The 14,300-nt window shown below is 39.9% G+C and overlaps 1 long non-coding RNA gene across 1 annotated transcript; it reads right to left on the reverse strand.

Annotated features, from left to right (window-relative positions):
* Positions 1-1,606: 1,606 nt before the first annotated feature.
* On the reverse strand, positions 1,607-13,954 carry LOC132542697 (uncharacterized). The gene is made up of 4 exons (XR_009553663.1): positions 13,790-13,954; positions 13,077-13,163; positions 5,386-5,610; positions 1,607-1,986 (listed from the first exon to the last, which is right to left on the reverse strand). It is a non-coding gene; the product is annotated as an uncharacterized LOC132542697 (long non-coding RNA).
* Positions 13,955-14,300: the final 346 nt, after the last annotated feature.

Here is a 14,300-nt window from a genome sequence, read left to right on the forward strand (position 1 = left end):
ACTCTTTAGTCACTACCAGGTCACCCTGAAACCTGGGGCCCTAATCAGAGAGTCCTGGGATTTCCACATAGACATGATGGGCCTAGACCTCTAACAGATTCCTCTCACCACTGTCACTGGTCATCTCCATGAGGAACAACATAGTGGATCCCAATGTGGATCAACAAGGGTGGGGAGTGTTCCATTCTCTGAGGGGAAGTTGGATAACATACTCTGCCTATCACCCAAGGATGTTGAGTCCTGAAATTGGTGCAGCTTGGAATGTTCCTAGCTGTGACCATAGAATGTGAGCTCAGACCCACAGGGATGTAGAGGTTACATAGGCTCCTGGGCTGAATATGGGCCCCAGGTCAAATCAGTGGGCTTTACAGTTTAACAATATTTAAATACTTTTCCCATATTTGGGAGCTACTCTCTTCTCTGATCCAGCTTTCTGGTCCTTTTTCCAAATATGACACCATCCCCCAGACAATAATTTAGGTCACCTGCATGTTAGATGTCAGGTGCAGGCAAAAACTAATAGGGTCATGGGCCCTTTGGAATATACTTAAAATAGCTTTTTCCAAAATGGAGACCCCAAATCTTCATCTGCAAATATTCCAGCCTTTAGGTTTATGATTATTCAACAATCTGTTCTGCTTTATATCTTAACTCTTTTTCAGTCACCAGGTTCAGCTGCTATCATGATGCCAGCCTGACTTTGCTGGGCAAACGACTCCACCAATATGTCCTGGAGGCCTGCTTCCCCAGAGCCCTGTCCCACTAGGGAAAAAGAGAGACAGGCTAGGAGTATGGATCAACCTGACAATACCCATGTTCAGTGGGGAAGCAATTACAGAAGACAGACCTTCCACCTTATGCCGCCCCATAATGATCTTGGGTCCATATGGCCAGAGGGATAAAGAATAGGAACGCTATGAGGGGAGGAGCGGGGATACAGAGTTCCGGTGGTGGGAACTGTGTGGAGTTGTACCCCTCTTATCCTATGGTCTTGTCAATAAATATAAATAAATATAAATATAAATTTTTATAAATAAAAATTAAAAAATAAATAAATAACACGTAATTAAAAAAAGAAGAAAAGGGGTGTGTGTGGGGGAAATAGCATAGTATCAAAAGACTCGTGTCTGAGGCTCTGAAATCCTAGGTTCAATCCCTTACAACATCATAAGCCAGAGTTGAGCAGAGTTCTGGTGGATAGCACTAATAATAAGAAAGTTTGATAGAAAGCTTCAAAGAAGAGGAAGTGAGGATCTATTTTTTCCCACTTTACTGGGGGTGGGGGCTAATGAATTACAAATACTTGTTGACACGTAGATACAAACTCTTATCTCTCCAAGTATCTGAAAGACATTATACCTCCAACTTGGGCCTTTTCCACCATCATATACCAGGAGCCCAGAGCCTCTTTATCCCATCCTTTTGCCTCTTTCCCCATAATATCTTTATTGATTTGATTGTTTTACATTGTCCATACAAGAAAAGTCAAGACCCTTTCTTTCTTGCCATTCTTTCCCAAATTTATTTATTTAGATTTCCACCAGGGTTATCACTAGGGGCTGGCGGCTGCACAAGAATCCACCACTCCTGGTGGCCTAACATTAAATTTAGAGTTTTTAAAAATTTTTATTAGTGATTGAATAATGATTAACAAGATTGTACGATAACAGGGGTATACATTCACACAGTTCCCAATATCAGAATTCGGTGTCCCATCCCTTCTATTGGAAGCTTCTCTATTCTTTATCCCTCTTTCAGAGTATGGACCAAAATTCTTTGTGGTATGCAGAAGGTGGAAAATATAGCTTCTGTAATTGCTTCTCCACTGAACATGGTCATTGGCAGGTCGATCCATACCCCCAGCCTGTTTCTATTTTTTTCTTAGTGGGGTAGGGCTCTGGAGAGGTGTCATTCCAGGACACAGTGGTGAGGTCATCTGTCCAGGGAGGTCAGGATGGCATCATGGTAGCGTCTGCAACTTGGCAGCTGAAAGGTGATATGATATAAAGCAAATTGTTCAATGACAGGCACCAAAGGTGGGAATAAGGCAAATGAAACTAAAGGTCTTCATTTGGCAGGAAGTCTTTTTTTAGGTATGTTCCATGTGACCCATGACTTTAGTAATTTTTGCTTGAGCCTGATAGTTAGTATATGGGTAGACTAAAAATTATTGTCTGGTAAGATGGTGTCAGAGTTGAGAATAGAACTAGAAAGCTGGGTTAGTGCAGAGAGCAAATCCTAAATATGAGGAGAATATATAAATACCACTGTTAACTCCATCTATCTGACTTAGGGTCCATGTTTATTCATATTTAGCACAGGAGACTGGGTAACCTCTGTCCTTCTAGACTCACAGTCCATGGTCACAGCTAGGAACAATCTAGACTGCACTCGTTTCAGGATTAGTCTTCCTCGAGTGGCATAGTAGGTTGACCCAGTCTCCCTATGGAGAGGGAGCAGTCCCTATACTTGTTCTCTTTACAGTGAGGGCAAGGTCCTAGAGAGGCCCACTAGAGTACTTATGATGACATTAAAACTAGTTTCTTTTTTCTTTACTTCATAGGCCAGATAGAAATTGAGGGGTGGGGGAAGGGGAAGATAGAGAGGGAGAGAGAAAGAGAGACAACTGTAAACCTGTTTCACTGCTCGTAAACTGTGCCTCCCTGCAGGTGGGAAGTAGGGTTTCGAACCCAGGTCCTCATACATGGTAATGTGTGCACTTAACCAGATGCACTGCCACCTTGACCCCTGAATCTCTATCTGTTTTATTTTTTTTTAAATTTTTTTTTTTACAGACTATAGTTAGGGTGACATAATAGTCTATACTTAGGAACTTTCTAGGGGAAGAGTCAGATGGTAGCGCAGCGGGTTACAGGTGGCACGAAGCTGAAGGACCAGTGTAAGGATCCTGATTGAAGCCCCTGGCTCCCTGGAATCGCTTCGAAAGCAGTGAAGCAGGTCTGCAGGTGTCTTATCTTTCTCTCCCCCTCTCTATCTTCCCTTCCTCTCTCCATTTCTCTCTATCCTATCCAACAATGATGACATCAATTACAACAACAGTAACTACAAAAATAAAACAACCAGGGCAACAAAGGGAATAATAATAATAATAATAATAATAAGGATCAGGAACTTCCTGTGGGGAAAAATCAGACATATTGACCAAGGGGAGGGATAGGTGTGTTCAGAAATCTATAAGGACTCCATTTTAAAGACTCTAGTGGTCAAGCTTGTCTACTCAGCATCTAGGATCCTTATCATTAAGATTCTAACTTGGGAGCCAAGTGGTGGCATAACTGGTAAAGTACATAAGTTACCACTAGAAAAAAACCCTGTTCAAGCACCAGATCCCAGCTACAGTGCAGAAGTTTCATGAACAGCGTTTTATTGTTTTGCCACCAGTAATTTTTTTCCTGGTGGCTATTTTTTTGCTTTTTCCTTTTTTTTTTCATTTAATTTGATAGAGTAGAGAGAGGAGATTAACAGCCAGAGACCTGCTTCACTGCTTGTGAAGTGTCCCTGCTGTAGGTGGGGAGCAAGGGCTTCGACCCAGGTCCTTGCACATAGCCTAACTCGGTGAGCTACCGCCTGGAACTCAATTATTATTATTATTATTTTAAAGAAAGTTAGTGGGATTATCTAGCTTCCTCAACACTCTAAAAAGCAGTGCACTCTATTATTAGTCCAGCGAAGGTAGAGAAATTGTGGACTTGATGATTGCTTTCCAAGATGGAACTTTATTTTTAAATGTTTTTATCTAAATACTGAGAGAGAGAGAGAGAGAGAGAGAGAGAGAACTAACTCAGGCTTATGGTGGTGCTGCAGATTGGACCTGGGCCCTCAAAGCTGCAAGCATGAAATATTTTGCAGAACCATTATGTTGTCTCCCTAGCCTCTGAGATGGGACATTATACAGGACACTCTATCCTTTGTTTTCTCTAGAGGAAAAATAACAAGATAGAAAGCAAATCACTTCCCATAGCACAGCTATATACAAGATACTGGATACTGTACAGCAAACCATAACAAAAGGACTTTTCAAAGTTAACTCAATTAACAAATAATGTGATGATAACATTAACTATCGATTGTCTTTTTGAACCCTAAGACAGCAGGAACCTCACATCTCCACTATAGAGCCCCTACTTCCCCCAGTCCTGGAACCCTTGGATAGGGCCCACTTTCCCGTATGCATCTCCCAATCCAAACCAAATAATATTGCATCCGCCGATCACAACCTAACCAACGCAACGATTGCCACCTCAACATGCTTCAGCTCAGACTGTGTCCAGAGACTTCACGTGTGGAATGACAACCCTTCAGCTTCATTACTCGGGTGAGACCTTTCCTTTTATAGTACACTCTAATTTCATCTCAGGTAGTTCACTTTCTAACAAAGTCCCATAACCTAGATATACATCAGTTTCTGTGAGAGAGAGCTTATGTTCACACGTACCCATAAACTACTGCAAAATATATACCTGAAAGCAGAAGTACACTAGAGTTTGCAGTGAGTACCTCCTTAACACTTCCTCTCCACTATTCCAAGCTTGGGATCCATGATTGCTCAACAAATTGTTTGGCTTCGTATGTTAACTCTCTTTTCAATCACCAGGTGCCAGATGCCACCAGGATGCTGGCCAGGCTTCCCTGGATTGAAGACCCCACCAATGTGTCCTGGAGCTCAGCTTCCCCAGAGACACACCTTACTAGGGAAAGACAGAGGCAGACTGGGAGTATGGACCGACCAGTCAACGCCCATGTTCAGCGGGGAAGCAATTACAGAAGCCAGACCTTCCACCTTCTGCAACCCACAATGACCCTGGGTCCATGCTCCCAGAGGGATAGGGAATGGGAAAGCTATCAGGGGAGGGGGTGGGTTATGGAGATTGGGTGGTGGGAATTGTGTGGAGTTGTACCCCTCCTACCTTATGTTTTGTTCATTAATCCTTTCTTAAATAAAAAATTAAAAAAAGAAAGAAAGAAAACAAATCACTTCCTATTTGTCCCCTGGAGACATCCCTAAGAATCAGGAAGAGGTAGAGAGGGAGCCCTGGACCCTGTGTTACTGAGCTGTTTCAGGAACATGCATCATTCACATTAATCATTCCTCCACTTAAGCCAGCCCACCCAGGGGTTAAGGTGAAACCAAGCTGATTCTCCTTGTTTTCATTTCTCTCCCTTCAGGCACTGAAATAGAATCTGTCTGTCTTCCTACTTCTTGGAAAAGCATTTTCTTCTCAAATGGCTTTCCAGCTTCTCTCTCCCTGCCAATCATTTATTTGCTAAGTGTGACTTTTTTTTGGGGGGGCGGTTGTCTTTTCTATTAATAAATGCTCCTTTCTTGCACCATCTTCCCTGGTGACACTGATGTCATTGATTTACCTCCTTGCCACAGCATTGTCTTCTGGTCATAGATACTTAAAAGTGTCTCCGGAGTCCTCCTAAAAGCTCTTTCTCATTCCTCTCACCTCCACTAATTGTAAAGAAACCTTAGTGTTAGCTGAAGAGGTTCATGTCCTGAATCTGTAAGCCTGGATCAGCTGGCAGCACTGTTTGCCCAAGGCTGTAAAATCCATGAATCATGATTCGTAGACAAGCTTTTCTTCCCTGAAAAGGAAGAAGAAAAGGCTATAGATAACAGAGAGGCACCAATGAAGCAGATTTTTACCCTTTAAAAATTCAGTCATTTTACTGATAAGTGTCATCAGTTTTACCTATTTTTACTCAATACCAACAGAAATAGCTAAAAAAAAAAGTGCAAAAGCCCTTTTGATTAGCTACTATACAAGTTTATTTGTTCAGTATTGTTGTCACTACTTAATAGATCTAGCTATTCGTGGTAGATATTTTTAAATTAATTTATTTATTTTGTTGTGCCAAGATTTCAGTCCACATAATTTAACTACCTCCAGTGGACTCTCCCCATCCCTTAAAAATTTTAAAACAGAGGGAGAGAGAGAGAGAGAGAGAGAAAGGAGGCTGTCTATTCCATGTGGAGCTAGGGCCTCACACAGGCCCTTAAGGTATCTCCTGACCCCCCTCTGGAAGATTCTTAAAAATAATAATTATGAGGCTGGGCACTGGCACACACATCGCCATGCAAGAGGACCAGGGTTCAAGCTCGACAGGGGAAACTTCGTGAGTAGTGGACCAGTGCTGTATGTTCCCCCCCTCCATTTCTGTCTCTATAAAAAAAATGGCCATTGGCATTAGTGGAGTGATCATGCAAGCACTCAAATTCCATCTATAGCTGTGGTGACAAAATATATACTAGTAGTAATAGTCATTATAATACTTTTGCTATACAGAATCTTCTATTTATTTGTTAATTATTACGGCATAGTGCTTGATTTTAAGATGCATTTGAGGCAGATAATTTATGTTAAGAGACAAAAAAAAACATACCTTCAATAGTAAAGGAAAATAGAAGCAAGCAAGAGACATAAAACCATACGACTACATCGATAGTGAATAGAGACGCAAGGGTCATGCACTATCTTAAGCTTCCTAGGTGCCAAAATAAAAAGGGCTATAGAAGCCGTAAAATCACCTCAACTTAGAAAAACAGCTTTTGAGGCTGGCATGTAGCTCACCAGGTAGATAAACATACTATCATGTTCATAGACCCAGGTTCAAGTTTCCAGCACCAGCTGGAAGCACCATAGATGGCACAAGGCAAAAGTTCCATAAACAACAATTGAGCAGGGTAGTGGTGTCTCCTATCTTTTGTCTCTCTTTCCCTCTTTGTCTCTGTCTGAAACTGAAAAAGAAACAAATGAAGTTCACTGGCAGCTGTAAGATCAAAGATCAAACACATAAAAGTGTCTGGCAACTTCTCCCTCTCTCCGCCCATCCCCCCATGACTTTGTTTTGAAACCAAATTTAAAAGGACTTTTACGAAGCATTTACTCATTCATCTGAAATTATCTGATACTTACAATAAGCCAAGTCCTGTGTGGTATAATAAGAATATAGTGTTAAACTTTAAAAATATATCTCTGCTCTATTGAGCTTAAAATCTCTTGGGAGAAGCAGACAACAAAAAAGTAATCAAAGAAGTAAATAAAAACCGTGTTGGAAGAAGTGTACTAAGAAGAGAATAACGTAGGTTCAGGAAGGCCTCCCTGAGGGGTGACATTTTAAAAACAAACAAGAGATAAAATGTAGTCTCTCTGCAGAGGCTAGGTTTTTGGAAGAACACAGAAGATGTTACTTTTGAGTACAGAAATTTAGTGTGTTTTTAGGTATCACTGTTATAGAAGGAGAAACTGGAATTCAGACTGCAGATTTTTAGTTAGTATGTATAAGCCTGAGGTCTGTGGAGGGAAGAATAATGAAAGACTTTTAATGTCAGAGTGGCTGGAACTTAGATTAACCTTAAAAAAAAATAGCAGAAGGGGGTGGGCAGTGGCACACCTGGTTAAATGCACATGGCACGAAGTGCAAGGACCTGCTCAAGGATTCCAGTTTGAGCCCTCAACTCCCCAACTGTAGTAGGTTCGCTTCACAAGCAGTGAAGTAGGTCTGCAGGTGTTTATCTTTCTCTCTCCCTATCTTCCCCTGCCCTCTCAATTTCTTCCTGTCCTACCAAACAACAACAACAAAATATATATATATGGCAGCAGAATCTGCTTAGAAGAATCAAGGGTACTTGGATTTAGGAGGTTTTATCTAAACACAAAGTTTCGAAAAAGATCTTTCTTTCACAGTGTTTGACCTTCTAATAACTCCCCATCCCATATCTCTTATTTAAATAAATAACAACTAAGACAAGAAGTACAATTCCATGATGGAAATGTAGAAGATAAAAACCTTATATTGTCTACAGTTTAAAGGATGGTGTGAAAAGCAAATGATTAGTAATTGATGCTTACCATGAAGGGCACAGAGGACTTTAAAAAAAAAATTTTTATTGGGGAATTAATGTTTTACATTCAACAGTAAGTACAATAGTTTGTACATGCATAACATTCCCCAGTTTCCCATATAACAATACAACCCCCACTAGGACCTCTGAATCCTTCTTGGACCTGTATTCTCCCCACTCACCCACCCCAGAGTCTTTTACTTTGGTGCGATACGCCAATTCCATTTCAGGTTCTACTTCTGTTTTCTTTTCTGATCTTGTTTTTCAACTTCTGCCTGAGAGTGAGATCATCCCATATTCATCCTTCTGTTTCTAACTTATTTCACTCAACATGATTTTTTCAAGGTCCATCCAAGATCGGCTGAAAACGGTGAAGTCACCATTTTTTACAGCTGAGTAGTATTCCATTGTGTATATAGACCACAACTTGCTCAGCCACTCATCTGTTGTTGGACACCTGGGTTGCTTCCAGGTTTTGGCTATTACAAATGGCACAGAGGAATTTGACCGAAGTCCTCCAAGTCTAACCATACCTAGATCTTATTCTTTGTTGTCATTTCTTGTGACAGCTCTCTTTCTGTTACATGTCCATAAATTCTCTCTATAAATTCATTTGGGGGGAGTCGGGCTGCAGCTCAGTAGGTTAAGCGCAGATGGCGCAAAGCACAAGGACTGGCATAAGGATTCTGGTTCGAGCCCACCTGCAGGGGAGTCGGTTCTGGCTCCCCACCTGCAGGGGAGTCGGTTCACAAGTGGTGAAGCAGGTCTGCAGGTGTCTATCTTTCTCTCCTCCTCTCTGTCTTCCCCCTCCTCTTTCCATTTCTCTCTGTCCTATCCAACAACAATGACAACAATAATAACTACAACAATAAAACAAGGGCAACAAAAGGGAATAAATAAATAAAATAAACATTAAAAATTCATTTAGGTAGTTAAGAGAGAAGAAAAAGGAGAACATTCTGAATCTTCTGTTTCTTAAAAAATAATCAGTCTAAAATAACAGGCATGTCAAAGACAAGTTGTGCTGCTCTACAGAAACACTGTAATTCAGGATTGAATTTAAGGTTTGAACAATGTGGAACTTGAAAACCCCCTAAGCAAAGTTATGTGAAACTTCTTTATTGTTGTTTTTTTTTTTTAAGTCTGGAGGAGGGGTTGGGGAATGGACAGAGGGGAAGACTATAAGGGGAGTGGCAGAAAAGGAAAGAAATGGGGTGGGGGAACAAAAGGGAAAGAGAAGTAGATTAGAGAGAGGCTCTGCTTTAAAAGGAATTTGATGTTGAAACAATCTGACAGGCATTAAACAAGCCTAAGCATTGTTGCTGTGGAAATCACTGCACCATCTCTGTTCTTGCCTACCCTACACCAAAGGGTTATACAAACTGGTAACCAAATAAATATTTAAATGAACCTGACAGTGAAACTAGCTATTTTTGTCATTTTTTAAATGGGTGATTCTGAATGCACAATTGTTTTCATATCTGCCTCCACAAAAAGCATTCTAGAAGCTAAGTATAATTCCCCTGAGAACATCCGAATGGTTGCTGAAGTACTACAATGACCCCAGTTTCCAGTCCTTGGGAGAATATTCATTGTTCTTATTTAATTTGCAAGTAGGTAATGTCCCAGCAATTGATATGTTTATATGTTTTCCCACTGTGGTTAATTTACAGTAAGCCAAGTTAAACTAAAACCCAAGAATTGCCCTCTATAAGGAGATAAGGCTACACCAAGTGAAAATAAAATTTTGCTCAAATATAGGAGCACACAAAGAGTATGCTCTCTAAGCTATTTCTCTCTCCCTTTTGTTCCCCCACTCCATTTCTTCCCTTTTATTTATTTATTTATTTATTTATTTTTTGCCTCTCCCCTTGTAGTCTTTCCCTCTGACCATTACCTCTCTTCTCTCTCTCTCCCTAGGCAGACTTCAAAAAAAAAAAAAAAAAAAAGAAAGAAAACAAATAAGTTTTACTTAAATTTGCTTAGGGTTTTTTCAAGTTCCACATTATTCAAACCTTAAATACAAGCAAAGTATGGAGAAGAAAATAACCTCTCACAGGAATTACAGCTTTATTATGCAATTGCATAGAGACTGTGATAAGAATTACAACTGACAGGAAAAACATCTCTGAACCATCCCACCTGTCCAAGGCCTGGCCTGCAGTGTCATAGATTAGAAATGCTCGTGATGGATAAGCAACTTTTATTTTGTTTTGCCACCAAAGTTATCACTGGAGTTTATTGCCTGCATGATTCTGCCATTCTTGGTGACCACTTACTTATTTACTTATTTTTTTGTTTCTTTTTTTGTTTCTTTTTTTCTTTTTGTTTCATTTTTCTTGGAGAAACAGAAAGGGAGAGGAAAAAAGACACTTGCAGCACTGCTCCACTGCTCATGAAACTTCTCCCTCTGCAAGTGGGCATCAGAGGTTTGAACCTAGTTCCTTGTGCATAATGTGTTCTCCCAGCTAGTCCTGATAAGAATCTTTCAATGGTAACAAATTGGAACTGAGCAGACCTTGAACTGTTAAAGAGTTTCAACTCTAAACTGTATCTAACCTCCCTAGGAAAACTATAGTCAAGATTCCACTAGTTTTCAAGAACCATTGTTCCTAAGTCTATATATTCAGTCTTCATTTCTCAATTCCCAACCCCTCTTCCCCAATCTCCTGAAGATATCTCAAAATCCACATGTCCAACAATTAATTCAATTTCCTTACCTTCTATTATTACTTGTTCTACTTTCCCTGTCCTGGTTGGTGTCTAACCTAGAAAGTTCAAAGCTACTTTCAACTTTGCCAACTCCAAATATTTTAACCATGCATTTTGAAACTTAGGTCTAGTATGTCTTCATCTGTATTTTTCTTAGTTACCAAATGGGCACCTTTTTTTCCCCAATTACTGAAGGCTAAGTGAAGAAATGTACAGAGTTCTCAGAATGGTGTCTGGCACTAGTAAACATTTAAAAAATGTAGTGGTGTTTTCATGATTCTCTTTCACTAGATGATTAAGTAAACTCCTAATATAGCTCAAAGATAGAACCTCTACACTTGACCCATGCCTGTTTTTCACTACTTTATGCTGCACAGGTATAATCACATGCTGATTGCAGTTTTCCTCTCCTTGTATCAGCCTTGTGTGTTGAGTGTTTGTGGAACCAAAATTTTGTCTTAATTCATAAGTTTTTAGAGAAAGAAAGAAAGGTAGATATATATATATATAGAGAGATATATATAGATGATAGATAGATAGATAGATAGATTGATAGATAGATAGATAGATAGATAAAGAGAGACCTGAGCAGTGCACACAAGTGCACAGAGGTTCATCCCTCCTAATTTGCTCCTGGTGGTGATAACGAGAACTTGGACTTGGAACAGTCGCCATAAGAGAATGAGCTACAAAGGGAGATGGTGTGGGAGGAATGTGAATTGTTTGTCAGCAAGTAGAGAATAATTGATGGTTTTCCACAAGATTACATTGCTGTTTCCCACCCCATAAGCACTTTATTCAAGGTGACTTCACTATTTCCTTCCCAAGAGTTGAGGCAGCTTTGTCACTTGCTTTGACCAATGAAATATGGCCACCATGACCCAGATCTTCAAAATTTTGTTGAAAATCATTTTGATAACTCTGTTCTGATACTCTTGACATGCTGTCTTGAGACTACCATAGGATCAGAAAGCTCAAGGTAGCTATGAGAACAACCACATGCTGTGAGATTAATGTGCCATAGCTGACAGCCCCAACTGAGCTCAGCCTCCAGCCAATCTGCCACATGGGTACAGAGTCATGTGAAGAATGCCAGGAAAGGAGGATCACACTGGCAACCCACAAAATACAGAGAAAAATAAGTAACTGGATGCACTAATAGTTGTCCTATCAATGTAAACCTTTGTCATATTCCAGTCTTCTGTTAACCATTTAATGACTAACTTCCCTTCTCAAGAAACTGAATGGAGAATTATTTAGACAAATCAGTATCACAACATTTTTCACAAGGGTATCCAACACCACCTTGCATTTTTAATGGTGTGGTAAAGGTGCAGAGTTATAGTGAGGAACTAACTCCATGATCAGATATTGTGTGCCAACATGACATCAGCAGCCTGGGAATTCAAGTAGCTGAATAAGCTTTGTTATTATCCAATGACTGCTGGTGCACTATTCACCACATGAGAGCCAAATGCAAGTTTGTAAAGAAAACTCCGAAACATATGTGGCTATTCTAGTCAGTTTGATTAGATACATTCCAATGAGAAATTATCCCTGCTGAGCGAATCAGGAAACAAAAACAAGAGACTGGAGACATGATGTCAGAGTTGGTCACCAGGAGGAAAACCTCACCTGGAAATATAATCTTGGTGGAAATTTTTACTTGGGTTGTTCCTTCTGAATATGAAATGGCTGACTAACCATATTAGTCCCCAATGGAAAGAATAGAGAGGCTTCTGATTTAAAATTTAACAATGGAAATAAATGTTATAGGAATGGGGCTGGGTGGTGGCACACCTAATAGACAGAGCACATATATTTCTATTCATGGAAGACCCCCACCCCCACCCCACCCATTGAAACAGTGCTGCAAGTGTCTCTCCTTGTCTGCCCGTCTGCCTGTCTCTATTTTGTTCTACTTCTTGCCCTCTAGTAAAAAGAAGAAAAAAAAAGATAGGGAGGAAAGAAGAGAGGGAGGGCAAAGGAAGAGAGAAGAGTAGAGATGAAAGGTGAGAAAGGAAGAAGGGGGGAGGAGGGAAATCCTATTGGGAACACTGGAATCATGCACTGAGCCCCAGTGATAATCCTGGTGGAAAAGAAAAGAAAAAGAAGGAAGGAAGATGTACTTAGTCTGTCATGGGCACAACCCAGGTTTGAGCCTGATCCTAATTGAACTGAAAAAATATTTAGACAAATCAGGATCACAACATTTTTCTCAATGGTATCCAAAACCACCTTGCATTTTTAATGGTGTGGTAAAGGTGCAGCATTATAGTGGGGGAATTAACTCAATGCCTTTGGATTCGTATTTATTAAACATTTTTCTTGCTTTATATCTTACTGGCTTTCATCCATGAAGTTGCAGATGCTACTAGGATTTCATCTTGACTTCCTTGGGCAGATGACCTCACTAATGGGTCCCAAAGCCCCACCCCTCCAGAGCCCTACCACACTAGGGGAAGTCAGAAACAGACTGAGGGTATGAACTGACCTGCCAATGTCCATGTCCAGCAGAGAAGCAATTATAGAAGAAAGATCTTCCAACTTTTGTACCCCATAAAAAATTTTGGTCCATACTCTCAAAGAGATAAAGAATAGGGAAGTTTCCAATGAAGATAGGGCATGAAAATGTATGGAATTATATCCCTCTTATCTCATAATCTTGTTAATCACTATTAAATAACTAATTTTTTAAAAGTTGGCTTGGAGTGATCAAGCCCACAGTGAGGAAGAGGAGGAGGAGATGAAGAATGAGAAGAGGAGGAAGAAGAGGAAGAAGTAGAGGGAAGGAAGGAAGGAAGGAAAGAAGGAAGGAAGAAAGGAAAGAAGGAAGGAAGGGAAAGAAAGACTAGGAAAAAGGGAAACTTTTATAGTACTATTCAAAGTATGGGTTTCAAATACTGACTCTATATATTTGGAAACTAATGCTAAAATGTAAAAATGACTTGTCAGAGGCAGGAGTTAGGGAGAAGCACTGACTGAAGAAACTGACAAACTCAGATGTCCTTCAGGTTTCAGATAGTGATTAGATTGTCAGGTACCTCTTTTGCTCAAGGAGGAATAAGTCTGCCCTGCTTAGCTTCCTGGAGATGCCTGTACTCTCAGGACAATCTTTACATGAGATATTTAGGCATTAAGCTGAGGAAGGGGAAGCATGTATTTTTTTTCCCCTGGATTGATTAAATCATACAGATATATAGCTACCTTCTTGTGTAGTCTCAGATGTCCAAAAACTTGTTTTTATTCATGTTGGGCATCAGATTTCTTTGCTGGAAGAAGTCAGATAATGCTTACAGTACATTTTTTTTTTTTCAGCCAGCACTGCTGGGTAGTTACAATTGGCATGGAAACTTGCATCACAGAAAAACAGTCTGACCCTTGGTGCCTGCCTGACTGGAAGGAAGTCCCTTTAGAAATCATTTGCATTTTGGTTAAAATGTCACTGGTTACTATGCCAAGGAAATTTGATCTTTGACTTAAAAAAAAACAAAACAGAAATCCATAGTGTTTCTTCTTTTTACTAAATGTCATTTCTTTCTGACATTTAAGTTCAGGATAATTTCCTTTGTCTAGTGAGTCTGTTTAAATTAATAACGTGCATCATTTATTTATATACTAAAATCTAGGTGGAAAGTTTTGTTAATAAAACAGCATATTATCTACGTAATGCTCTTACCTACAAACACATTCTCCTTATTTGAAAACTATTTATGTT

Source organism: Erinaceus europaeus, chromosome 13 (genome assembly GCF_950295315.1).
Source record: "Erinaceus europaeus chromosome 13, mEriEur2.1, whole genome shotgun sequence".
NCBI lineage: Eukaryota > Metazoa > Chordata > Mammalia > Eulipotyphla > Erinaceidae > Erinaceus > Erinaceus europaeus.